The sequence below is a fragment of the Corvus hawaiiensis genome, chromosome 17, assembly GCF_020740725.1.
Source record: "Corvus hawaiiensis isolate bCorHaw1 chromosome 17, bCorHaw1.pri.cur, whole genome shotgun sequence".
NCBI lineage: Eukaryota > Metazoa > Chordata > Aves > Passeriformes > Corvidae > Corvus > Corvus hawaiiensis.
Window position 1 is genome coordinate 510,053 of NC_063229.1, and position 27,428 is coordinate 537,480.

Below are 27,428 nucleotides of genomic sequence, written 5' to 3' on the forward strand. Positions count from 1 at the left end.
TTGGATTGTTAAGGGAGTGTCAATCTGATTTTAATACTCCAACTTTACCCGTGAAGAAACCTGATGGGTCATACAGGTTAGTACAAGATTTGAGAGCAGTCAATAAAGTGACGGAGGATTTATACCCAGTGGTTGCTAACCTTACACCTCATTAACTCGTTTAACACCTGAACTAACCTGGTTTACCGTTTTAGATTTGAAGGATGCTTTCTTTTGCCTCCCTCTCCATGAAGCCAGCCAGAAAATTTTTGCACTTGAGTGGGAGAAGCCCAAGAGTGGACGCAAAACTCAGCTCACACGGTGTGTATTACCCCAAGGGTACAAGAACTCTCCTACTGTATTTGGAGAACAGCTTGCAAAGGAGCTAGAATCCTGGGAACCCCCGCCGGGAGAAGGACAGCTGCTTCAGTATGTGGATGACCTTTTGGTAGCCACCCAGACCCAAGAGGCATGTATGAACTGGACGGTAAGCCTCTTCAACTTTTTGGGCTTGCAAGGGTATCGGGTGTCCCAAAAGAAGGCGCAGATGGTAAAGCAAACAGTTATTTACCTGGGCTATGAAATAAGTGCTGGACAAAGAACCTTTGGATGAGAGTGCAAAGAAGCGATATGCCAGATCCCAAAACCCCAGACAGCAAAAGAGCTGAGAAGTTTTCTAGGTATGACAGGGTGGTGCAGACTGTACATTAATGATTATGGGTCGCTTGCTAAACCTTTATATGCATTGATTACGGAAGGAAACAAGAGCCTGCCGTGGACAAAGGAAGCAACACAGGCTTTCGACCAACTGAAGAAGGCCTTCATGTCAGCTCCAGCCCTGGGGCTTCCAGACGTGAGTAAACCATTCTTTTTGTTTTCTCATGAAAAGCAAGGGATTGCCTTGGGAATACTGGCACAAGACTTGGGCCCGTATCGGCAGGCAGTAGCCTACCTTTCCAAACAGCTGGATGCAGCAGCCAAGGGATGGCCAGGATGCCTCAGAGCTGTTGCAGCAGTGGCAATAAACATCCAAGAGGCATGCAAATTCACCCTGGGCCAGAAAATGACTGTGCTAGTGTCTCATACAGCATCTGCAGTCCTGGAGGCCAAAGGGGGACATTGGCTCTCCCCTCAGAGATTCTTGAAGTACCAGGCCATACTGGTAGAACAAGACGATGTTGAAATTGTGGTGACTAACATTGTGAACCCAGCTTCATTCCTCAGTGGGAATCTGGGAGAACGGGTGATCCATGACTGCCTGGAGACAATCGAGGCCACTTACTCCAATCGCCCAGATCTGAAGGACATCCCTCTCAAGGGCGCTGAGACCTGTTTCACTGATGGAAGCAGTTATGTTATCAGTGGAAAAAGACCTGCTGGGTATGCTGTTACCACCAGCCGAGAGGTAATAAAGTCTGGACCATTGCCAACAAACACCTCTGCACAAAAGGCTGAAATAATTGCTCTAACCCGAGCCTTGGCATTGGCAAAAAGAAAGAAGATTAATATTTATACAGACTCAAGGTATGCATTTGGGGTGGTTCATGCACACGGAGCCATTTGGAAGGAGAGAGGACTGTAAAACTCACAAGGGAAGAGTATCAAGCATGCACCAGAAATACTGAAGTTCTTGGACACCGTTCAGTTACCTGAGAAGGTAGCTATCGTGCACATTAAAGCACAGCAAAAAGTGAGTTCTGAATTGGAAGAGGGAAATATGCTGGTGGACAGAGAGGCAAAAGACGCAGCCAAAGGTGAAGTACCCAGTGAAAAGGTAGAGGCAACATTAATACCAGATGGAAAGATTTGCCTTGAAGGTAGGCCAGAATACAACAAGAAAGATAAGAAACTTATAAAAAAAAGGAAAATGCAAGTTATAATCAGAGGGATGGGCTTTAACTAAGAATAACAAGCTCATAGTACCTTCTTATTTGTTGGGGTCACTGGTGCAGAAAGAACATGAGAAAACACACTGGGGAATGGGTGCTTTGTCCAATTATTTGAAAGATAGGATTATGGCTAGGAGATTGCAAGGTGCAGTGATACAAGTAACTCGCCAGTGTGGTCTTTGCCTCCGAACTAATCCTAAGAATAGTCCAAAACCTAAAGCTGGACAAATTGGGAAAGGCTGCGGACCTGGGCAACAGTGGCAAATTGAATTACCCAGAAAAGGGCGGTATCGATACCTATTGGTATTAACAGAGACCTTTTCAGGATAGCCAGAGGCCTTTCCTGTAGAGGAATTCCTTGTGGAGCGGCGGCGTAGGATACCCCAGGAGAGCTTGGGCATCCCAGGGCTGTTGCAGAAGTACCCCTGACAGGGCCTCAGGCTGAAGACAGGCTTGCGAGGCACCTGCTAGCCAGCAGCCTTGAACAGCCTTGGGAAAAGGTATACACTAGTCAGCTCCCCCGCTGCATAGAGGCTTTCTCGTGGGAATGGGGCGTGAACTTGGCAAAGTATAACTTGGTGTAAGTAAACAATAAAACTGGAGCACGATGCTAAAATCATATCGGTGTCCGTATCGTGTCTCTGGCGGGATTCCCCTGCACCCGGGACCCCCCCTGCTAAACTTTCCCACTAGGACGGCTAAAGCATGAGAGGTGACCAAAGCGTTGTTGCAAGAAATAATACCCCGCTTTGGAGTTCCAGCCACTATGTCTTTGGATAGAGGAAACAACTGAGAGAAATTGAAAAATATGTGGCTGGGGCCCAAAGCAGAGAATTAGATGGGCCAGTACATGATGTACAACCTGGAGATTATGTGTATGTAAAGTCTCTTGCAGAGAAGATTTTGGAACCGCAGTGGGAACGACTGTTCCAGGTGATCCTCACCACCTTCACTGCAATCAAGATCAAAGAGCAGAAGGCCTGGATTCGTCACTCCCGGGTGTGCAAAGCCCCTGAGGGAGTTTGGGAGGTAACGCCAGGCGACAACGAACTGAAGCTGAAGCTGACCCAAAAAGGCGATGGATGAATTCAGTTATGATGGACATTATGTGGAAAGTTGGGACTTTACTAATTATTCTTACAATCGTAACAAGAGTTAAAGTAGTACTACTGCAGTCTAACGCGACTGAAATATCCCGATGCCAGGGGAAGGCATATGATCCTCACTTTCGGAAGGCTTTGAACAAAATGCTCAAAGTCACAAACGCAAGCCTGTGGGAAGGAAGGGATGTTTGAAGATGTAAATATGCATTTGTGTAGGATGGGTTTCATGAGGCTTACTATCCGCCCATGAAGCTTATCCGATTTGGCCCTGAATGCTGTGACAAATGCTTGAGCAATTAAGTTTCGACTGAAAATAGAGGGGTGTGCAACAAAAGCATATGATGAACAAATTGACCGCGGTAAGGAGTGACTTAATTAAATTGCAGCAACCGTTGCAATCCTCCTTGCTGGCCCTGGGTGATAAGCATTGGAAACTGTCCAAAATATTACCAGATAGGGAAGATACAGAAGAACAAGACCATGAATTGAACTGTATTTTACCCCTCTGAACACAGAAGGTGGGCACGAGAAATTAAAAGCCAGTGGCAAACCATTAACCTAGAGCCCTGCTCTATGAGGGAGCAGTTAGGGTACATATGTGGAAGGATTTTAGGTAAAGACATTTGTTTGGACACAGACCAAAGCATTTGCCACTTTGAGGTGCATTCCATTAACCAAACAACGCGGCTAGCGTATACGGAAGAGGTTGCATCTGCCTCAGGATGGCATGTCCCACCATAACGATAGACAATTTAATCATAAATGACAACCCAACTTAATTTGTGTATTTGGAATTTGACGAAAATTGGAGAATCACATCAGTATATAAAGACAAGCATGATTACTGTCCAAGAAGTCTTGCCTGTCCCTATAGGAATGAATCTGACATTTGTCTCATCACTGGTGGGATGTGCTTTTCGGATGGTCACCGACAGCAACTGGTATACTCAATGCCTTCATTCATCCTATTATTGTATTGCTCATTTTAGTTAGTGCAAGTTGGATTTTATCCGTGGTGATGCTTGTTTGGTATTGGAAGATGCTGTGGAGAATAGCAGCCTTGACATCACTATGCAAAGCGTATGGTATAGTCTTGAATGAGAAAAAGGCTGACCACGCCGCTTGGATAAAGGAAGAGGAAATCTGCGTACTGAGTAAAAGAATTTACTCGCTGTTAAAAGAGAAGTGGGGAATGAAACATAGATTGAGAAGAAACATCAAGATTTTAGTTGTAGGCTAGCTGTGTTGAGATTAGTTGGAATAGGAAGAACTTGGGCCCAGTGAGAGTTAATTAAAATAGTTAGGAGAGCTGGACCTGAAATGGGTTTTAAGGTGTTAGTAACTGATTGCCAAATAACTGATGATCTGTCATTTGCATGTTTGCTTAGCTGTGCTTAGAATGAGGAGTAGAAACATTGGTAAGTTGGTGTAGGGAACAAGGACAATTACCAATTTCCTCCCTTGGTGGGAATGAAACATAGATTTAGAGGAAACAGAAAGATTTTAGTCATAGGCTTGGGCCCAGTGAGGGTTAATCAAAATAGTTAGGAGAGCTGGACCTGAACGAGAGTTTTAGATGTTAGTAACTGATTACCAAATAACTGATGATCTGTCATTTGCATGTTTGTTTAGCTGTGCTTAGAATAATGAGCAGAAACATTGATAAGTTGGTGTATAGAATAAAGACAATTACCAATTTCCTCCCTTGGTGGGAGCCCATCCAAAAGTCACGCAAGAAGAAACTTAGAGGTCACTAAAGTAATTAGAATTGTTAAAACTCAGAAAGGCATAAAGGTCAGAGTGAGGAAGATGAGTTACTTCATCTTCCTTAGGACCACTGACCCAATTCAAGACCACCGACTCCATTCAGATCACACGCTACGCATGCTTAATGACATGTAAGCTCATTTCCATACAAAGCGGAGAATGGGAGGTGTCAACACTGTGAATATGCATTTTGTATTTTGGATATTCATAATATGTGGAAATAAAAGGTATCATGTTTGCTTGTATCAGGGCCTGCGACTTAGGGAGCTATCCCACGCAAAAATAAAACATACACTTTCTAACTCTAAACTGTTAAGAGTTTTTGTCCGTCTCAGTTGGATATCGATACTAGATCGATATTCATATTTTGGTAAATCATAGTTAGCATAGGAGAAAGGCATGCTTGGTATGTACCTGTGATAGTTAGGGCTAGCTTTTAGTTTTGCAATGTTATTACGAAACACAGATATGGTCTTGGCCAGTTGCCCCTCGTTTCAAAAAAGGGCTATAAAGGGACTTCCTGAAATAACTGAGATGACATCTCCCCACGGAAAGAAGACAAATCTATTAGCAGCAGACCACGAGGACTTGGTCTCATCTGTTGGTAGCCATTGCCCCCCCTTTCTTCCTCTCAACTCCTTGTTTTTCTTTATCTCTCTCTCTCTCTTTCTCTCCTCTATCGCATTACCATGTTGTGGGTACTTAACAAAGGTGAAAAGGTGATTAAAACTGAAATCCCTTGTGTCCTTTTGCACTCTGAGATCTGTAAACAAACCATCACGATCCTCACTTCTATTAGCAGATCGTGACATTAAACTGGCATCACGGACAGGATTTCTGACAGACAGAAGGGGTTGCAAAGTTGTGTGTAGTCTGTAATAGGGGAAGGACGTTTCACTCCAGCCGCACCTAGCCCGACACCCCGAAAAGGGTGAGCGGTGTCTAGAAAGCAAGGGGGGTGAGTCGAATTTCCCGCAAACTGCACACGCCTAGGTGAAAAGCACCCCATAGTCAACTGAGGGCTCTGTCTTCAGATTTTTCACAAAAAGATCTCTTAGTGTAAAAGGGGGAACTGTTTTGGTGGGCGTGTGTGAATTTGGACTGCTTGGTGTAGTGAAGAGACAACCATAAGTAACTTAAGGCGTACCTCCCAGGCAGATTTTGGTCTCTTCACTCACCCAGGGAAGCGAAGGGCGACACGGCGAAGCTGTTTGTGTCGCAGTGTGTAATTAGGTTTTACCTCCCTGCAGTGGTTTTGATCCCTTTATAAAATGACTGAAAGCCCTAGTGCAAATAATAAAGCTGCATTTTATGCTCTGCTAGCAAAACATAATGCCCGGCCCTCTCCAGGAGGGGAAGAATGGGCTCAAAATAACTGGTTTAATTTGGAGAGTGTGACTGATAGAATATGTTCATTACAACATGAGACAAAGTTTAAATTTGGCCGAAATAAAACCATAATCTGCTCCTAAATCTGTTTTAGGAGCATGCCTTACAGCAGCTATAGATCACTGCTTTAAGCGATGTAGTGAAGAGAAAGCAATCACAGATTCCCTTCAAAACCTAGTGGAAATTTTACAGGAACAATCAGATGAAGAAAGGAATGAAAATCATTTGCTGCGGGCTGCTTTGAGGGAGGAATATTTTAAGAATTCAAAGAATGCTGACTCACCAAAAGAGAAAGAGGAAAAGAAAACTCCTCACATTAACCAAATATACCCCCAGGAAGAACTAGTGCTAGTGAAAAATTGTGGGGAAAACTGCTGCCCTCCTATGAGACCTCTAATTAAAACAGAATATAATTATATCAATGATGAAGATTTTGAACCGCATATCACCACTAAACAAATACCATACACTGCTCCTGAGTTGGCTAAGTTAAAAAAGGAGTACGGGCGGCTTCCCCATGAAGCTGAGACGGAATATGTCTTCCAAGTGTCTCTCACCGGAGGAGACCAAATTCAATTCACTGAACAGGAGGCCAGTGGATATTGGGGACATGGAGTTCTCCTAACAACAGGAGACAAACGTAACACATGGTCGCTGACTCAGCGCGCAGCTTTCTGGGCCGGGGGACTCAATCCTTTAGAAAGGGGAGACCCTTTCGCTACAGTTGGTACCCCTGATCAACTTCTAGAAAGTGTCCACAAAGCCGCCTGTCTGCAAATGATCCATGAAAGGAAATTAACTCCTGGATATGAATCCCCCACGCAATTACCTGTTAAACCTGAACTGATGACCCCTTTAATTCGAGGCCTTCCAGAATCACTCAAATCTACAGCAACTGTCCTTCAAAAAACCATAGCTGCTGTAGGTCCTGTAGAGAGGTTGGACAGATTCCTTGGAAACCCGAGCGACCAAACTGCATCTACCGATCCTGGCTTTACTCCATATTCAACCCCCTCTCAGCCGCCAGGTTCACAATCAAATTCACCTGCCAGTGATTGCAAAGTTTGGACACGGAGTGAGGTTGAAGAAGATCTGATTAATTACAGTAGGAAGTACGGACCTATAAAAATCCCAGAGGAAAAATCAGAAAAAACAAAAGGTGTCAGGTACATTAGGGCTCCTCATAGTGAAAAACCAGAGAATGTAAAACAGATCCCTAACCGTCAGCATTGGTGGTTATTAGGTATCAAAAAGGGGGTCCCCAGAAATGTGATGGATGGCTTAGCCCTTGATCAGTTGAGTGTCTAACTGGCACTGCCAAAACCCCATTCTACCGAATCCGTCACTTCAACCCAGTGCACCCCTCCTCCCTCAGAATCTGGGCAGTGAGTCAAAGCCACTTCTCCCTCAAAGTCCGGCCAATGAGCCAGAACAGATTCTTCCTCAAAACCAGGGAAACTAGACCCTCTGTTTCTTGTCAGTGGGCAAAGAAACGGAGCATAGGTATACCTGAGAATGCTCACTAAAAATAAAACAGGAGATATAACGATCACAGCTATTACAAGTCCTAAACGGGCACCTGTAACTTTTCTGATTGACACTGGGGCACAAATTTCTGCGCTGACAAAGAAAGATGCCCAGAGGTGTGGAATTGTTCCAACAAAGAACCGATATTGTGTTTTAAGTGCCTTGGGCACAACAGAATCTATGAATGTGGCCTTAGTCAAGCTCCCTTTGCCTGGAGAGGAAAACCAACTCTCTATCGATGGGGTGATTGGAGATATTCCAACCAATTTATTAGGGATGAATGCCCTTGCTAGGAGGCAGTGGGAGGACTCAGAGGGTCTTCTGTGGTCTTTTGGCACACCACATTTTAACATCAGCCTGCTCCAAGCTGCAGCCTCCCTACCATTCAGCAAAGTAACTAATGTGAAACAATACCTCCTTCCCCTGCGTGCCAAAGAGGGTACCAAGCCAGTGATACAGGAGCTACGACAACAAGGAGTAATACTTTTAATACCCATTCTCCTTTCAATTCTCCGGTGCGGCCAGTGCGAAATCCTAATGGGAAGTGGAGGCTGACAATAGATTTTCGTAGGCTAAATGCTAGCACAGACCCTCTTACAGCAGCAGTCCCAAATCTAGCAGAATTAATAACATTGATTCAAGAAAAGGCTCATTCAATCATGCCACCTATAGATGTCAAAGACATGTTTTTTATGACACCTTTACAGCCAGAAGATATGGACCGTTTTGCTTTCGCATGGGAAGGACAGCAACACACTTTCACTAGGCTTCCCCAAGGGTACAAACATTCTCCTACCCTGGCTCATCACGCTTTAGCCCAAGAGTTCGAAAAAGTACCCAAAGCGGACAATCTAGCTGTTCATCAACACACTGATGATACCCTTGTGGGAGGAGATGAAATAGAAGAAGTGAGAGATACCCAACAGAAAATAACCTCCCACTTAGAAAGCCTTGATTTGAAAATTCCCTCAGAAAAAAACCCAAAACCCTTCACATGAAGTGAAATTGTTGGGAATTTGGTGGAAAGGAGGTATGACACGTATCCCACCTGATACCCTAACCTCTTTAGATCAGATTAAAATGCCTGAATCCAAAAAAGATCTCCAGCATGCTTTAGGATTATTAGTGTTCCGGAGAAAACACATCCCGGATTTTCCATAATTGCCAGACCTCTTTATAACTTGTTAAGAAAAGGGACAAAATGGGAATGGAGTGCTTCTCAAGAAGAAGCACTGCAATTGTTGGTTTTTGAAGCAACAGCCTCACCAAGCCCTGGGCCCTATTCATCCTACAGATGCTTTTCAGGTGGAATGGGGATTTGTCTCCTCAGGGTTGTCAGTACACATATGGCAGCGGGGTCCTGAGGGTCCGACGAAGCCTGTTGGCTTTTACTCCCGTGGCTTTAAAGATGCTGAAAAAAGGTACACTACCTGGGAGAAAGGATTGTTTGTGGTTAGCTTAGCTCTCCTAGAAGTGGAGAAGATTGCACAACAACAACCAATTGTTTTGAGAGGCCCTTTCAAAGTTATTAAGGCCGTCTCTACTGGCACCACCCCCACCTGACGGGGTGGCCCAGAGGACCTCAGTAAGGAAGTGGTATGCTCAGATTGAACATGATTGTAGCGTCTTCTCAATAACTGAAGGAGCTGTAAAAAATCTGGCAATCCAAGAAACTGAAAACTTGGGTAGCAGCCAGGACAAACCTGCCTCAGTCATTAAAGTAGCCCCTCCTTTTTCCCCCAAACAGTCAGCAAATTCTTGGTTTACGGATGCTTCTGCCAAGCGAGAAGGAAAGGTGTGGAAATAGAAGGCTGTAGCCCTCCACACTTCCTCAGGTGAACGAATTATCACAGAGGGGGAAGGCAGTGCCCAAGTTGGCAAGCTGATAGCTGTTTGGAGTGTTTTCCAACGTGAGGCACAGAATACTTCTCCTGTCTGTATCTACACCGATTCCTATGCTGTGTTTAAGGGATGGACTGAGTGGCTTCCTTTTTGGCAGCAAAATGATTGTGAAGTTAACAGAATCCCGGTATGGCAAAAGGAAAAGTAGCAAGAAATTCTAAGTATTGCAAGTGCAGGGAATTTTGCCGTGGAGTGGGTAGCCTCTCACCAGACAGATGGAAATCCAGCAGGAGAGTGGAACAATAGAGCTGATGAATTAGCAAGACTAAGTCCTGTGAAAAAAGATCAGAGGACTGGGAGCACTTCTTAGAATGGTTGCATGTAAAAAGACAACGCACAGGTGCAAAAGATTTGTACAAAGAAGCCCTTGCTCGCGGTTGGTCTGTTACCAGAGAAATGTGTAAAACATGCATATCAGCCTGTGAACAACGTCGCAGACAGCTAGAAAGACACCCTTTGGAAGATGACCCTCTGCATTTAAGAAAGGGTAAAGGCTTACGGGACGCGTGGCAGGTAGATTATATCGGCCCCTTTAAAAAGTCAGGAGGTAAACACTTTGGGCTGGTAGGAGTAGAGATTATATCTGGGTTAGTCCAGGCCAATGCTTTTAAAAGACCTACAGGAGATAATGCTGTTAAAGCATTGCAGGGATGGTTTGGAACTTTCCCAAAACCACAAGAAATTCAATCTGATAATGGGTCTCACTTTACTGCCAAAGTTGTACAGGACTGGGCAAAAGGTGAAGGGATTAAACGGACTTTTCACACTCCTTACTACCCTCAAGCTAACGGCATTGTAGAAAGGACCAACGGTCTCTTGAAAGGACTTTTGAAACCACAGGAGGGAAATTGGGATGTTCGGCTATGGGAAGCTGTGAAAGGTGTGAATGATAGATGGGGGTAAACGGGTGTCCCCAAATCACTGTCTTTTTCCCAACAGCTCCAAGCATAATTCTCTCACTACAGGGACCAAATGATCCTAAGAATCCTGCACACTACCCTGGACAACCTGTTTCGGTAGATCTCCCTACCGTAGGAGAAGTACCACTAGTGCTAAAACGCCCTCTGAATAAATATGCATGGGTAGCCTCTGATGCCCTAGGGAGAGAGCATCGGATACATACACGCTGCATAATTCCATCATTCTAATTTTCTGCCTTTTGGTGGCAGACTCTGTTGTGTTTACTTTTCACAGAAGAACTCCGAGGGACATGAAGAAGAGCACATAAACCATGATAAGACTAGCGATACTTTTCTGCATCCTACCACAACACCAGGGCCAAAAACCAGCTGAGTGGCCACGGTCTGAAGCTACCATTAGGTACACTAGTGCTCTAGGATCCTATCCCAGAGATCGTTGCCCGAACCTAGCCACTGTAGTACTGCACGACTCTGAGGTATACCGTCCAAGTGAATGGGGATGGGACTTGAAGGATTGGACTAGAATCCTAAAAGGAACAATAGGTGAAAACATTAAGGTAGGATGCAGAAAAGTAGAAGGATCTCTTTACGAGAAAGCTTCCACCACGGCAATCGCTGGAAATTTTCTAAAACCAGATGGGAAAAGTGATTTGCACCCCAACATTACGGCCAAACTCTGCCCTACAACGGAGTGGGTGTGTGACAAACAAACCCCCTTCATCCTGTGTGGTTGTCAGAAGAATGTCGGTAACTACACCTTAGACCCCAGTACCAACAATGTTGAAATCACAAAGCTTTGCAGAAACAAACTAACTGACTGCTGGTATAACTTTCCTCTAACCAAACCAACCTATGCAACATGCAATTGGCAAAATAACCCGGCAGATCAGCCAAGTCTGAAAGGTTTAACTTATAAATTCAAAATAAACGCCGTAGCAAAGCCCATACTGAGCGCAGTAATCACATACCATGGTATAAGTACCCCCCTTGTGTTAGATGATGTTGGGGTTTTAGTTTAGTCTTAGGTTTTCCTGTTAAAGGAATTTTCTCCCATATGCATGTTGCTAGGGGACAAATAGCTGTACTTAAGAAAGACAAAAAGGGGAGTGGGGCGGGCCTGGCTACTCTTTTGTCTACACCTGGGTGTGGGGACAGTTCGCTCTGAGCGTCCGGAGAGAGAAGCTGCAGAGAAAGGAGCTGCTGCTGCTTTCTTTTTGGCCGTTCTTTCTTCCTGCTGGAAGCAACGCCGGGACCCCAAAAGCCGCTTTTCCCTGCCCTGCTGGAGACCGAGCTGTGGCTGTCCTGCTCCGCTGCTGCTTCGAGCTTTCGCTACACTGTAGCCCTGCTCGCCCTGCCTGCCTGGGCCTCCGTGGTTTTTCCCATCTGGATACATCTCGTCTGCCACCCGGGATTTGCGTTCGTCCCTGCCATTCCAGCCTGCTCTTCCTGAGAGCCCGGGATCAGCTGCCCAGGGGTTTGTGAAGCCTTTGTTCCATCCTTCCCGGGATCCCAGGGCACCGGTGCCGCGTGCTCCCCGAGCTCGCCCCGGAGCGCCCCCTGCAGCCGCGGGGGAACCATCGCACCTGCCCTGCTCACCGGGAGCCGCCAGCGCCCCTGCCGGCTGCGAGCGGAACTGCACCCGAGGGGAAAGGGCCCGACAGCCGAGAAGGCTGGGACTGGGTTTGTGTTTGCTGTTACTGCCATAGTTGTTGTTGTTTTGTTTGACTGGTTATATACATATATATATATAGTAAAGAACTGTTATTCCTATTTCCCACATCTTTGCCTAAAGGCCCTTGATTTCAAAATATAATAACTTGGAGGGAAAAGGGGTTATATCTGCCACTTCAAGGGGGGCCTCTGCCTTCCTTAGCAGACACCTGTCTTTCAAAACCGAGACAGATCTTGGCGCCCAACGTGGGGCCTGAGGGCATTAAGAGATAGAGGTGAAAAAGGAATAACAGTTCCTCGATAACTTTATTTTGTGTGCTGGATATTGGAACCTTGTTAGGCAGCACTATGTGGTCTAGTTTACCCTGGTTTGGGTGGCACGTAGCCGTGGCTATATTCTTCCCCTTTGCAGCTCCTTACTTGAGTATGGGTCCTCTGACTAAGGCTACCATTGCTGTTATCCAGCTTGCGTTATGGGTCGAGAAGGTGAGGAATTCGTGGGTTTTTAACTTCCTCCGGAATGTGGGCACATGGATAAACAGCTATCACACACTGAGCACATGTTTTTGGGGTTATGTTAACAATGGTACCTTCTGTGAGGAAATGACACCAGGGGAAGTTTTCTCCCAACCCCTCAACCAGTTCTTTGGGCCCACCCCATCAATTTTCGAAGGGTTTAAATTCCCTCTGAATACTAACCATCTGCTGCTGATAGGCCTACTCTATTTAGCATTCAAGGATAAGTTGAGATTGGCTTGGATATCTACCCGGACACCAGCCCCAGAGACTAGAGATCCTGCCCCAGAACCTGACATGGCCCCAGAGAGTAGAGTTCCTACCCCAGAGCCTGATCCTGCTCCAGAGCCTGACACGGCCCCAGACACTAGAGATCCTGCCCCAGAACCTGACACGGCCCCAGACACTAGAGATCCTACCCCAGAGCCAGAGCCTGCCACAGCCCCAGACACTAGAGATCCCGCCCCACAGACTGATACCGCCCAACAGTCCACCTCAGAAATGGACTACCCAAACTGGGTGGGGGTACTGGAAAAAGGGATGCAGGAGATGTGCCAGGAGATGGGCCAGGTGCGCAAGGAGATGTGCCAGGAGATGGGCCAGGTGCGCCAGGAGATATGCCAATTGCTAAGGGAATACACCTCCTCAGCTAGTGAAAAACCCTCTCCCTGCCCCAAAGAGGGTGAGTCCGATGGTGCAGCAGTGGAACCCACGGATGTTACAACCGTCCAGGCTTCAGCTGAACCACAAGGGCAACCACAGCCAGCAGCGGTCGCCCCTGTGCAAAGGAGGAAGTATAAGACCAAATCAGTACGACCAGTTAATGATGATGGGCAACCAGGGCCCTCACAACCAGCAGGAGAGCCAGAGCCAGAAATCATTACTGAGTCCCTGTCGCACGACAGTCTCCGTGCTATGCGAAACGACATTGTGCGAAGGGGGCGTGAGCCTTATACCACCTGGCTGCTTCGGGTTTGGGACCTTATGGGCACAAGTGTGCAACTGGATAGTGGTGAGGCAAGGTATCTGGGATCGTTGACCCAGGACCCAGGTGTGGACCAGATATTTGTGAGGGAGCCAGGGCCTCTCTCTCTTTGGGAGCGGCTCTTAATGAGTGTGAGAGAAAGGTTCATTCACAAAGAAAGAATGCAGGAGTACCATCATAGAATGCAGTGGAAGACACTCGAGCAAGGGATCCAACAGCTAAGAGAGGTGGCAATATTAGAGGTACTCTTTGGGAAGGATGGACAGCATGATAATGACCCCGATAAGGTCAGGTGCACAGGACAGATGATGTGGAACCTGGCAAGGCTAGGGCCATCGCAATACACCACCTTCATTGCAACGATTGATGCTGACAATACCTGAGAAACAGTGGGCTCTGTTGCCAACAGGCTCAGGCATTATGACAGCATGATCAATGGCCCGCTGAAAGCTCATGTCTCTGCTGTGGTCCAGGACCTCAAAGAGGAGATGAAGGAGATGAGGGAGGAAATGAGGGAGGAGATGAGGGAGGAGATGAGGGAGGAGATGAGGAGGGTCAGTGTGGCACCAGTGCGAGTCACAGGCCCCCAAGTCAGAGCCCGTCGTCCCCCTGCTAGAGAGAGAGGGTACACCCCACGAGCTGAGCTGTGGTTTTTCCTGTGTGAGCATGGGGAAGACATGAGAAGGTGGGATGGGAAACCCACCTCTGCCCTGGCAGCGCGGGTGCGTGAACTCAAGGAGGGAGGCACTAACCGAGGGGGTTCCGCTAAGGTGAAGGTAGCCTCAGCCTCCCGTGACCGAGCTGCCAGGCATTACAGAAGGGAGGATGATATGTCGGATCCCCTTGAAGGTACCTCGAGCATGTACGCCCAGGGAAAGAATGATAACCAGGGCTAGAGGGGCCCTGCCTCTAGCCAGGAAGAGGCACGGGAGAACCGAGTTTTCTGGACGGTGTGGATCCGATGGCCTGGCACATCAGAGCCACAAAAATATGATGCATTGGTTGATACTGGGGCACAATGTACTTTAATGCCATCGGGACATGTGGGGGCAGAACCTGTATCCATCGCTGGGGTGACCGGGGGATCACAGCAGTTGACCCTTTTGGAAGCTGAGGTGAGCCTGACTGGGAAGGAGTGGCAAAAGCATCCGATTGTGACCGGCCCAGAGGCCCCGTGTATTCTGGGCATAGACTTCCTCCGGAATGGCTACTACAAAGACCCAAAAGGACTCAGGTGGGCATTTGGGATTGCTGCTGTGGAGGCAGAGGGCATTAGGCAATTGAACACCCTGCCTGGACTATCTGAGAATCCTTCTGCAGTTGGGCTCCTGAAAGTGGAAGAGCAACGAGTGCCAATTGCCACCTCGACAGTGCACCGCCGGCAGTATCGGACAAATCGAGATGCTGTGATCCCCATCCACAAGATGATCCGCGAGCTGGAGAGTCAAGGGGTGGTCAGCAAGACCCACTCACCCTTCAACAGCCCCATCTGGCCTGTGCGCAAGTCTGACGGGGAATGGAGATTGACTGTGGACTATCGTGCCCTGAATGAAGTGACTCCACCGTTGAGCGCTGCCGTGCCAGACATGTTGGAGCTCCAGTACGAGCTGGAGTCCAAAGCAGCAAAGTGGTACGCCACTATTGACATTGCCAATGCATTCTTCTCCATTCCTCTGGCAGCAGAGTGCAGGCCTCAGTTTGCCTTCACCTGGAGGGGCGTGCAGTACACCTGGAACCGACTGCCCCAGGGGTGGAAGCACAGTCCCACCATCTGTCATGGACTGATCCAGACTGCACTAGAAAAGAGTGAGGCTCCAGAACATCTGCAGTACATTGATGACATCATTGTGTGGGGGAACACTGCAACCGAAGTGTTTGAGAAAGGAGAGAGAATAATTCAAATTCTCCTGCAAGCTGGTTTTGCCATCAAGAAGAGCAAGGTCAAGGGACCTGCCCGAGAGATCCAGTTCCTGGGAGTAAAGTGGCAAGATGGACGACGTCAGATTCCCACTGAGGTCATCAATAAGATTACAGCAATGTCTCCGCCGACTAACAAGAAGGAAACACAAGCTTTCCTAGGTGCTATAGGTTTCTGGAGGATGCACATTCCCGAGTACAGCCAGATCGTGAGTCCTCTCTACCTGGTTACCCGCAAGAAGAATGATTTCCACTGGGGCCCTGAACAGCAGCAAGCCTTCGCCCAGATCAAACAGGAAATTGCTCACGCCGTAGCCCTTGGCCCAGTCAGGACAGGACCAGAGGTGAAGAACATGCTCTACTCTGCAGCCGGGAACAATGGCCTGTCCTGGAGCCTCTGGCAGAAGGTGCCTGGTGAGACTCGGGGCCGACCACTGGGATTCTGGAGCCGAAGCTACAGAGGATCTGAAGCCAACTACACTCCCACCGAGAAGGAAATCCTGGCAGCTTATGAAGGAGTCCAGGCTGCCTCAGAAGTAATCGGCACAGAGGCACAACTCCTCCTGGCACCCCGACTACCGGTGCTGGGGTGGATGTTCAAAGGAAAGGTTCCCTCCACGCATCACGCCACTGACGCTACTTGGAGCAAATGGATTGCCCTCATCACGCAGCGCGCCCGAATTGGAAACCCAAGTCGCCCTGGGATCTTGGAAATAATTACAAACTGGCCAGAAGGTGAGACTTTTGGGTTATCTTCTGAAGAAGAAGAGGAGCAGGTGACAGGTGCCGAAGAAGCCCCACCATATAACGAGCTACCAGAGAGTGAAAGACAATACGCCCTCTTCACTGATGGTTCCTGCCGAATTGTAGACGCTAGCCGGAAATGGAAAGCCGCTGTATGGAGCCCCACACGACAAGTTGCACAGGCCACTGAAGGAGAAGGTGGATCGAGCCAATTTGCTGAGCTCAAAGCTGTCCAATTAGCTCTGGACATAGCTGAAAGAGAGAAGTGGCCAAAGCTCTACCTCTACACTGATTCATGGATGGTAGCCAATGCTCTGTGGGGTTGGCTGGAAAGGTGGAATAAGGCAAACTGGCAGCGCAGAGGAAAACCAATCTGGGCTGCTGAAGAGTGGAAAGACATTGCCACTCGGGTAGAGAAGCTATCCATGAAAGTCCGTCATGTAGATGCTCACATCCCCAAGAGCCGGGCTAATGAAGAACATCGTAACAACAAACAGGTAGATCAGGCTGCGAAAATAGAGGTGTCCCAGATAGACTTGGATTGGCAACATAAAGGAGAACTGTTCCTAGCTCGATGGGCCCATGATGCCTCAGGTCATCAGGGCAGAGATGCCACCTATAAGTGGGCACGAGACCGAGGGGTGGATCTAACCATGGACAGTATCTCCCAGGTTATCCATGACTGTGAGACATGCGCTGCGATCAAGCAGGCCAAGCGGGTGAAGCCTCTGTGGTATGGCGGGCGATGGTCCAAATACAAGTATGGGGAGGCCTGGCAGATTGATTACATCACACTGCCTCAAACCCGCCAAGGCAAGCGCTATGTGCTCACAATGGTAGAAGCCACCACTGGGTGGCTGGAGACCTACCCTGTGCCTCACGCTACTGCCCGGAACACCATCCTGGGCCTGGAAAAGCAAGTCCTTTGGAGGCATGGCACCCCTGAGAGAATCGAGTCTGACAATGGGACTCATTTCAAGAACAGCCTTATAAACACCTGGGCTAGAGAACATGGCATTGAGTGGGTGTACCACATCCCTTACCATGCACCAGCAGCTGGGAAGGTTGAGCGGTGTAATGGACTGCTTAAAACCACCTTGAAGGCACTGGGTGGGGGGACTTTCAAAAACTGGGAGATGCATTTAGCAAGAGCCACCTGGTTAGTTAACACTCGAGGTTCCACCAGCCGAGCAGGCCCTGCCCAATCCGAACCCCTACAAACAACAGACGGGGATAAGGTTCCAGTGGTGCACATGAGAGGTATGCTTGGAAAAACTGTTTGGGTAAAGTCTGCCTTGAGCAAAGACAAACCCATCCGTGGGGTTGTTTTTGCTCAGGGACCAGGTTGCACCTGGTGGGTGATGCAAAAGGATGCAGAGACCCGATGCTTACCTCAAGAGGACCTTGTTTTAGGGTGAACTACCCATGGCTCTGTACTTGTATCAGTATCAGCATGTATATTTGTATATAATTTGGGTAATGCATAGATTTATATGGTTAAAAAAAAAAAAGTTAAGTTTCATGTAACATGTTAGTATGGGAAAAAATTCGGGGTGGATAATGTTGGGGTTTTAGTTTAGTCTTAGGTTTTCCTGTTAAAGGAATTTTCTCCCATATGCATGTTGCTAGGGGACAAATAGCTGTACTTAAGAAAGACAAAAAGGGGAGTGGGGCGGGCCTGGCTACTCTTTTGTCTACACCTGGGTGTGGGGACAGTTCGCTCTGAGCGTCCGGAGAGAGAAGCTGCAGAGAAAGGAGCTGCTGCTGCTTTCTTTTTGGCCGTTCTTTCTTCCTGCTGGAAGCAACGCCGGGACCCCAAAAGCCGCTTTTCCCTGCCCTGCTGGAGACCGAGCTGTGGCTGTCCTGCTCCGCTGCTGCTTCGAGCTTTCGCTACACTGTAGCCCTGCTCGCCCTGCCTGCCTGGGCCTCCGTGGTTTTTCCCATCTGGATACATCTCGTCTGCCACCCGGGATTTGCGTTCGTCCCTGCCATTCCAGCCTGCTCTTCCTGAGAGCCCGGGATCAGCTGCCCAGGGGTTTGTGAAGCCTTTGTTCCATCCTTCCCGGGATCCCAGGGCACCGGTGCCGCGTGCTCCCCGAGCTCGCCCCGGAGCGCCCCCTGCAGCCGCGGGGGAACCATCGCACCTGCCCTGCTCACCGGGAGCCGCCAGCGCCCCTGCCGGCTGCGAGCGGAACTGCACCCGAGGGGAAAGGGCCCGACAGCCGAGAAGGCTGGGACTGGGTTTGTGTTTGCTGTTACTGCCATAGTTGTTGTTGTTTTGTTTGACTGGTTATATACATATATATATATAGTAAAGAACTGTTATTCCTATTTCCCACATCTTTGCCTAAAGGCCCTTGATTTCAAAATATAATAACTTGGAGGGAAAAGGGGTTATATCTGCCACTTCAAGGGGGGCCTCTGCCTTCCTTAGCAGACACCTGTCTTTCAAAACCGAGACAGATGACAAGAATACAGTTTTTCCACCCTTTATGGTAACCCGAGGTGACGATGTTACAATACGATGTGGATTAATTGCTGAATTTTTTACCCAACCTATACACAGTTATAGCATTGGACCTCATGGCCGTGTTTTGTTTTGTGAAATTCAAAATCAAGATTGTTGGCTAAACCTTAATTGCTGTACAATTTCCCCATAAAGTCACGTGTGGTAAAAACAATACAAAATACTGGGGGGAACTCAAAGTCGATGTTGCAATACCTACCACCCAACCACCGGTCATGCTAAGCCCGAGAATTTTTGAAATTGGACCACGTATAATCACAAAAACAGGCCAACAACAAATATTGCTCAATCCGGCATGGTCCCTTAAACAAGTCAAGTTGCTGATGCAAAACAATGTCTCAGAAATTCAGCCAGCTTGTTCACCTTTTCTGCAAACTTCCTTCAAGGGGCAGACAACCGGGTTGCAAAGCGGAACCCTTCTAAGAAACGGACGCAAAGAGACATAACCGGTGTTGTGGGAACACGATTGGGAATCTCAAATAGTATTGATTCAGAAGTACTAATGAATAAATTGGCTGCCACAACTACAGATTTGACTAAAATACAACAACCCATCAGCGGTTGTTATCAAACATATTACCAAATTGAGAAAAGGTAAATGTGAATGACCACAAATTGATAATTGGCATGCTCCGTGCTACACAAAGCAACATTTCTTTGGCTCTCAGCTGCGTCCAGGCTCAATTGTGGATGCAGTCAGTTGCTGCCTCAATTATAAGAGAAGGCAAAGAAGGCACTTTTCCTACTGAAATTCGGAAAATAATCTGGGACGGTGCCACTGATTTTGAAAGAGAATTCCAATCCTGGTGGAATTTAGTGAATTTTACCTACAATCCCATCACAAACACAGCCACAGCCTTTGTACTAACCATACGTAATGCTTCAGTGCATTTGACAGTCCCTATCATTGCATTAGGGCTGAACCACAATGCAGCTATTCTCTACCCTTTCCAGCACAGAGAATGGGCCCGTCAAACTGGTAAGAAGTGGCAAACTGTTAATTTGGAAACTTGTATTGTCCGAGAACAACAAGGGTTTATCTGTGAAAGTAGTGCAATTAGACCTCAAGACATTTGTTTGGACACAGAACAAAATATCTGTCATTTTGAAATTCATCCTAACAAGATTCCTGAAACAGTGCTTGTGTATATAGGCAATGGATGTGCATGCTTAAGAACTGCATGTGATAAGGTAGTTATAGAAAATTTAGTTGTAGATACTAAAACTCATTCAAATTTTTGTGTTTGTAACTTTACTAAAAGCACAGGATGTGATTTCTCTTATTTAGCCCCACTCACTTCTTATTGTATTTTACAGTCCAATTACACACTGATCCACCAATTATTGCCTACCCCCACTGGGATGAACCTTACTTAGGTAAAGCACTTGTTGCTTCACCAGGATTTCATTGGAATTTTGGAAAAGACCAAGAAAAACAGACAGAAAACCTTGGTAACTGTTCATCACAATGTGAAAGAAACACATTGTGTTCGAGAAAGAGGAAAGAAAGATGCTGGACACAGCTGGTGGGATACTCCTTTTGGGTGGTCACCTACTGCTACAGGTGTCCTGAACAAATTGTGTCATCCCATCCTTGTTCTCTTGATTTTAGTTTTGATTGGGTTTGTTTTATCAGCAATCTTACACATCATGAATTGCAGAATGATGAAACGGTTAACACAATTGACATCTGTAATAGATGTGCACAATTTGGACAATATCCCATCCACTGTGGACACCCCTAAGGTTATTGACACAAGATGAACTACATGAGTATTAAAATAAGACATGATTAAAAATTACATGTGTATTTTGATTAAAAATTACTTATTCCTTCTTTTTCCTTTTCTTTTCTTTCTCTTTTCTTATTTTCTCTACCCTTTTCTGGGATATGCTACCAACATTAACGAGTCCTGAAGACTTCGCAACAACACTACGAAATCGTGCTGATGGAGCTCTCCTGATGACAATCGTGAGTCATGGGGTGGTGTAAGAGACGGTCTGAAGATCCCTCATCTGCCTCACGATCATCGCCGAGGACAGAGGCTAAACACAGGAGTTCCGACCTGCCTAAGGTGGGATGTCTGCCAACTGTTGCCTGCAGGTGTGCCCGCTGGGAACTGGTACGCATTCCTGAGGAAATCTGTGCAGGTCACAGTGGACTGCGCCGTTCTTGCTGCCCAGGCGGGAAGGACTGCGCTGAAGCGGAAAGGAATGACCTGTCCTGTACACCTGTCCTGTACCTGTTTCCCAAAGCAATGGGCCTCATAACAACGGCTGTAGATTTGCCCCACCTCTTGGGGAAAAGGGGGAGATGTGGGGATACAGCTAGAAAGCAGAAGCGAGAGCACTGCTAAACTCATGCCAGAAGTAGACGCGCTAACGCTGCTAGGCCGCAAACCATAGCAGGCAGTATAGTTAGCATAGGAGAAAGGCATGCTTGGTATGTACCTGTGATAGTTAGGGCTAGCTTTTAGTTTTGCAATGTTATTACGAAACACAGATACGGTCTTGGCCAGTTGCCCCTCGTTTCGAAAAAGGCCTATAAAGGGACTTCCTGAAATAACTGAGATGAGATCTCCCCACGGAAAGAAGACAAATCTATTGGCAGCAGACCACGAGGACTTCGTCTCATCCGTTGGTAGCCATTACCCCCCCTTTCTTCCTCTCTACTCTTTTACTTTGTTTATCTCTCTCTCTATCTCTTTCTCTCCTCTATCGCATTACCGTGTTGTGGGTACTTAACAAAGGTGCACTGTTTTGATTAAAACTGAAATCCCTTGTGTCCTTTTGCACTCTGAGATCTGTAAACAAACCATCACGACCCTTACTTGTATTAACGGATCGTGACACATGTCCAAAAGAAAAAATCACTGGAACAAAAAGAGCAAACTGATCCAAGGTGAACTGATCCACGGTGAAAAACAGAAGCCTATGAAAATCTGGGGAAAAAAAAAAAGGCAACTCACGTGCCCGATTCACAGATGCAACTCTTGCAAAACTTTTGAAGGCAGTCTCACTCCCTCTGCTGAACAATCAACTGGAGGAAATCCCACTCCAAATCTGTGGGAAACAACAAAAGTGGTGCAACAAGCACTTCATAGAATAAAAACTAAAACTCCACCTGAATAAACTAATGCAATTAACATTGCATTAATTTCACCTGGCTTTTTTTTTTTTTTTTTTTTTTGAGGAAATCTGTTTCTTTTCTCTTTTCTAAGAATGTCAAACATCCCTGCATTGACGATAAAGAAAGCAGTTTGAGGGCAGAGAAAGTGCAAGCAGCAGAATCACATCTAAATGTGATAACCATTTACTCACGTGGACGCTGTCACTTTGTGTTAGCCCCAAGGAGTTTTACTTCTTTTTAATAATCGGTCTAGTGGGCCAAATTTTCACTTTTTAAGAACCTACCAACACATGGGATGGAGCTGCATGAAAACCAATGAAATGTAAAGTGTCACCATAATTGCTTGCATTGTCAGTTTGTTCACGTTTGTCATTTAAGAATTTATACATACTTGAAATCATACAAATATGTTCTAACCTTCCCAGTTCTGCCTCAGAAGACTTCAAAATTATTATAATTCAGCTAATTTTTTTTATTTACTATTTAGTGAATTAAAGAATCTTGACAAAACACAAGCAAATGCTACATAAGAAATGATTAAATCCCCCTTCCTAAACCAGGAGGGCTTTTTGCAGCCATAGACTGCAAATAGGACATGAATAAAATACAGAAAAGCCTTCTACCAGCTCTCAAACTAAAGTGCTGTTCAATCTCATGCCATATGTCTTAAGAAGGTATTTTAGCTTTGCCTCACTCCACCTATTTATAGCACATTCTGCAATCTCAGACGAGGGTGCAGAATGTGATGAAGGCAATTCAGTCACTAAAATTCAAAGAAAAAAAAAAGGCTACTTGGATTAATGAAACTAATTTTGAAAGAGAATTAATTTCTTTTTAATCCCACCAACAGTAAAGCCCCAGTTTCTAGTTTGTGTCAAGATTACATTACAACAGTGCTATAATTGGTCTCCTAGAAAACAGAGCATAGCCCTGATGGAAAGATATGTTTGCATGAGAACATTTTGTATGGAAATGTTTTGTGTGTCGATTTGTATCCTAAAAACTAATCCTTCATAATGTCTAAAATTATCCAGCAGAGTAAAAATATTAATGGAACAAAAACGGTCTAAAGAAGCTACAACCAAAGAAGCCTCCCCGAAGATACCTGACTAAGACTTGAAAGTTTAAGTTAAACCACTAAGATTAGAGAAAGGGAAAACCCATTCCTTAATCATCTCAGGCCTAGGAAAACAAACAAACAAACAAACAAGGCTGAAAGAGGAGAAATACCCATAGATAATGAAATAACAGATCAAGTGATCCCATTAGTAGGAGACGTTGAAATTCCAAAGAAATCAAAACGGGCTTCCCCACTCATTATTGAACGCCTGGAAGGGGCACAACCAGTGTCAGTTAAGCGATATCCTCTAAAGCATGGAGCACCAGTAGAAATAAAACCAATAATTGCTACATTTATTGATCAAGAGTTGTTAAGAGAGTATAGGTCTCCCTACAATACCCCAATTCTACCAATACAAAAGCCAAATGGAAATTATCAATTAGTTCAAGACCTGAGAGCGATAAATACAATATCAAGAACACTGCATCCTGTAGTAGCCAATCCTTGCACTTTACTTACAAAATTACAAAGTGGCTGGCTGTGGTTTTCAGCTCTAGATTTAAAAGATGCTTTCTTTTGTCTGCCATTCCTTGAAAGCAGTCACGAGATTTATGCCTTTGAATGGGAAAACCCCAAAACAGGGAAAAAAGCCAGCTTACACGGACCCTATTGCCACAAGGATTCCAAAAAGAGCCTCACAAGAATTGGAGATCATTAGCTAAAGAACTGGAAGCCTGGAACACCGCCACTCTGGGAAGGTACACTTCTGCAGTACATTGATGACCTACTAATAACAACAAGAACCCATGAAGACTGCAAGGAATGAGCTGTAAGTCTTTTAAACGTTCTGGGACTAAGCGGATATAGGCTCTCCCCTGAAAAGGCTCAGCTAGTCCTCCAAAAAGTGAAATACAAACTGGCAGGAGGAGAGAGAGCCTTGGAAAATAACAAGAAAGAGACCATTTGTCAGATGCCCCAGACAACTACAATAAAAGAAAACAAACCTAAGAACTTCTCTGGGAATGACAAGACAGTGTAAGTTATGGATCTACAGCTATGGACTAATTGTGAAACTCTCCTAAAAGAAACGGAGGGGACCCACCTATGCTGGACACCAGAGACTAATAATGCACTTGTAATTCTGAAACGTGAGTTAATGCAAGCTCCGGCATTGGGCATACTGGATGTCATTAAACCTTTTCTGTTGTTTTCACATGAAAGGCAAGGACTGGTGTTGGGACTTCTGGCACAGAAGCTAGGACCATGCAAAAGGCCAGTGGCTTATTTCTCCAAGCAGCTGGACGTGGTCAGCCAAAGATAGCCCACCTGCCTGTGTGCAGTGGCAGCTGGGACCCTGAACATAGAGGAAGCCCTCAAGTTCACAATGGGCCAGCAGATAACCATTTTTGTCTCACATACAGTGTCAGCAGGGCTCACGCAGAAAGGAAATCACTGGTTAAGCCCATCTCGCTTTCTCAAACACCAAGCTGTCCTAACAGAATCGGAGGACGTGACTATCCAAGTAACTGACATCTTCAATCCAGCAGCTTACTTCCAGGGCAAGGCCGTTGAGGAGCCTGTACAGCATGACTGCATTGAAACCATGGAGGCGGTTTACTCTAGCCACCCAGACTTGAAGGACTCTCCACTAGAAAATGCAGACAACTGGTTCACTGATGAAAGCACCTATGTCAAGAATGGTAAGCGGTTTGCTGGCTATGCAATTACAAGCACAGGCGCTGTCCTTGAAGCAAATCTGCTACCTGTGCGGGCATCAGCTCGTAAGGCTGAAATAATAGCCCTAACTGGAGCCTTAGTATCAGCTGAAGGAAAACCTATCAACATTTGGACTGATTCAAAGTATGCTTTTGCAGTAGTACATGCTCCCAGGGCTATTTGGAAAGAAAGAAGTTCATTGACCTCACAGAAGAAACAAATCAAACATGCTACTGAAATTTTACACTTGCTGGAAGCACTGTCAAAACCTTCAAAAGTAGCTATAATGCACCGTAAAAGACACTCCCAAGGTAACACCATCCCTGAACTGACAAATGCTACGGCAGACAAAACAGCAAAGGCAGTGGCTAGTAAGGTTCAAGTTCAAGCCCTAGCTTGAATCCCTTCTAGCATCCTTAGGAAAAAAAAAACCCCACCATACAACACTGATGATTTAAATTGGATACAGGAAGAAATGGGACAAGTAAGAACAGACGGGCGGGCTAAAATAAAAGATCTCATCGTCATACCCAGAAAACTGTTAAAATTATTTATCCAAAGCAAACATTCTAAAACCCATTAGGGAGTTGACGCCTTACATAACCACTTAGAAGACAAAGTAATAGCACTGAAATTAAAGGAGACAAAGGAGGAAAAACAACCCTAATACCACTGTTAGGCTAAGCACAGAGACTATCCCTAAAAGAGTTTTACCAAGAGATGTGTGGCAAATTGACTTCTCGGAATTCCCTAGAAAAGGGACATACAAGTACCTCTTAGTCCTCACAGATACTTTTTCAGGTTGGCCAGAAGCTTTCCCTTGTAGAACAAACGAGGCTAGAGAAATTCTTAAAGCTTTAGTACAAGAAATTCTTCCACAATTTGGGGAAACAAATTCTGATAGGAGATCACACTTTGTAGCCCAGGTAGTGCAAGGAGTGAGTCATCTACTAAGTATACAGTGGCAACTACATACACCATATAGGCCACAAGCAAGTAGACAAGCAAAAAGGATGAATCACTTAATAAAGCAACAATGAGCCAAAATTTGTCAAAAAACTAATTTCTATTGGTATCAGGCTCTGCCCATGGCTTTGCTAAGCATTTACGTCCACAATTACAATCAATACGCGCTACAGCTGTTCATTGTCAACCACCACCTCCTGATAAACCCTTCCATAATATGAATCCAAAAGACTGGGTTTATATTAAGGCTCCTTCCGGAAATCCACTCCAGGAAAAATGGGAAGGACCTTACAATTTGGGACAAAACGCAAACCTTGCATCAGATTACCTTAGGTAACGCTTCTTGCAAGTTTAAAGAGATAGAAGATAAACTCACAGCATGGTTACCCAACTTATCCTGGCTTAAACAATTGTTTGTAACAGTTATTTGTCTTGTGATGTTCTTATTTACTGACTGTATTAGTAGATATTGTTACATGATGTTAGGTACTTAGTATCTCAATGCGTATACACAATGGCAAAAGCACAAACTTAGAAACGAGAAGGGTACTTTCATTCAAGACATGCAAGGTTTGTAAAGAATTACAAACGATCAAGGAAAAGGGGGGATTGAGAAGGGGGATGATCCATAGTTAACTCCTGTAAGCACGAAGAAACTAGTAAGAGACAGCAAATATTAATCACAAAACCTAAGCAGCAGGATTCGCCTTAATCTTGTCAAGATAAGAGGAACAGGATCTTTTGAAAACCAGCACAGAGATCGCTGAATCATCCAGCGAAGAACTGCGCATGCGCCAGAAAGAAAGGTAAAAAGTGCATTGTGATGAAGACTACTGATTTTCATCAGAAAGACCCCTGAGGAAGAAGAGGAGCCTTCCTCAGTGCGACCACCTGGGTACACAGCGCATGCGTGGCACGTCTGCTAATGATGATCAATGACTTGCGAGAAGTAATTTCTAGAACCACTCCTATCCCAAAGAATATGGTGAATATTCATAAATTTTACACATAATGCTGGACTGTATGGAGTGCTCTGCGTGTGTGTGTTAGGAGGAGCGATCCCCCACGCACCCAGCGCCAAATAAAGCAAATACCCGCTTCTCTGACTCTGTCTCTGAAGCATCTCCAGGCCTGGTTTTGGGCAATTCAAAATAGGTGAATACACATTACAACTACCCCTGAAGTTGCTGCGTAGGCAGATTTAAGAGGAAAGGATTTCATCTTCATCACTCTCCTTCTTTCTTGTTTTGACAGAATTAAGAACTTGTAAAAAATCTGATATCACTGATGCTCACCACTCCTCCAATTAGACTACGCTCACTTACACTGTGCTGAGGACAACAAAGTCCAGAGCTTTGGATATCTCCCGCTTCTGCCCTAGGAATTGCTTCCAGTGCTCTACCTTTGCTCCAGCTGTGAAACCAAACCAGCAGAACCAAGGAAGTTCTCTCTGAATGAACCAAGATTTCTCTAGAAGGCTACAACGGCAGTCCTGGCAGTGAACACTGCTCTTCACTGGGCCATTCCTCTGAAAAAAAACATGCACCACCTCTCAACCTAAACTGTTAAGCCTCCTGGTGATGCTGACTGACAAAGAGTCCAACCGCAGTTAGATTCCAACAGCTACTTCCAATGACCTGTCAACAGAGCTTTGCAGACTTGCAACGGTCCAACAAACTAAAGGAGCTATGTTTTATGGCTGCTTTTCAAACATCATTGA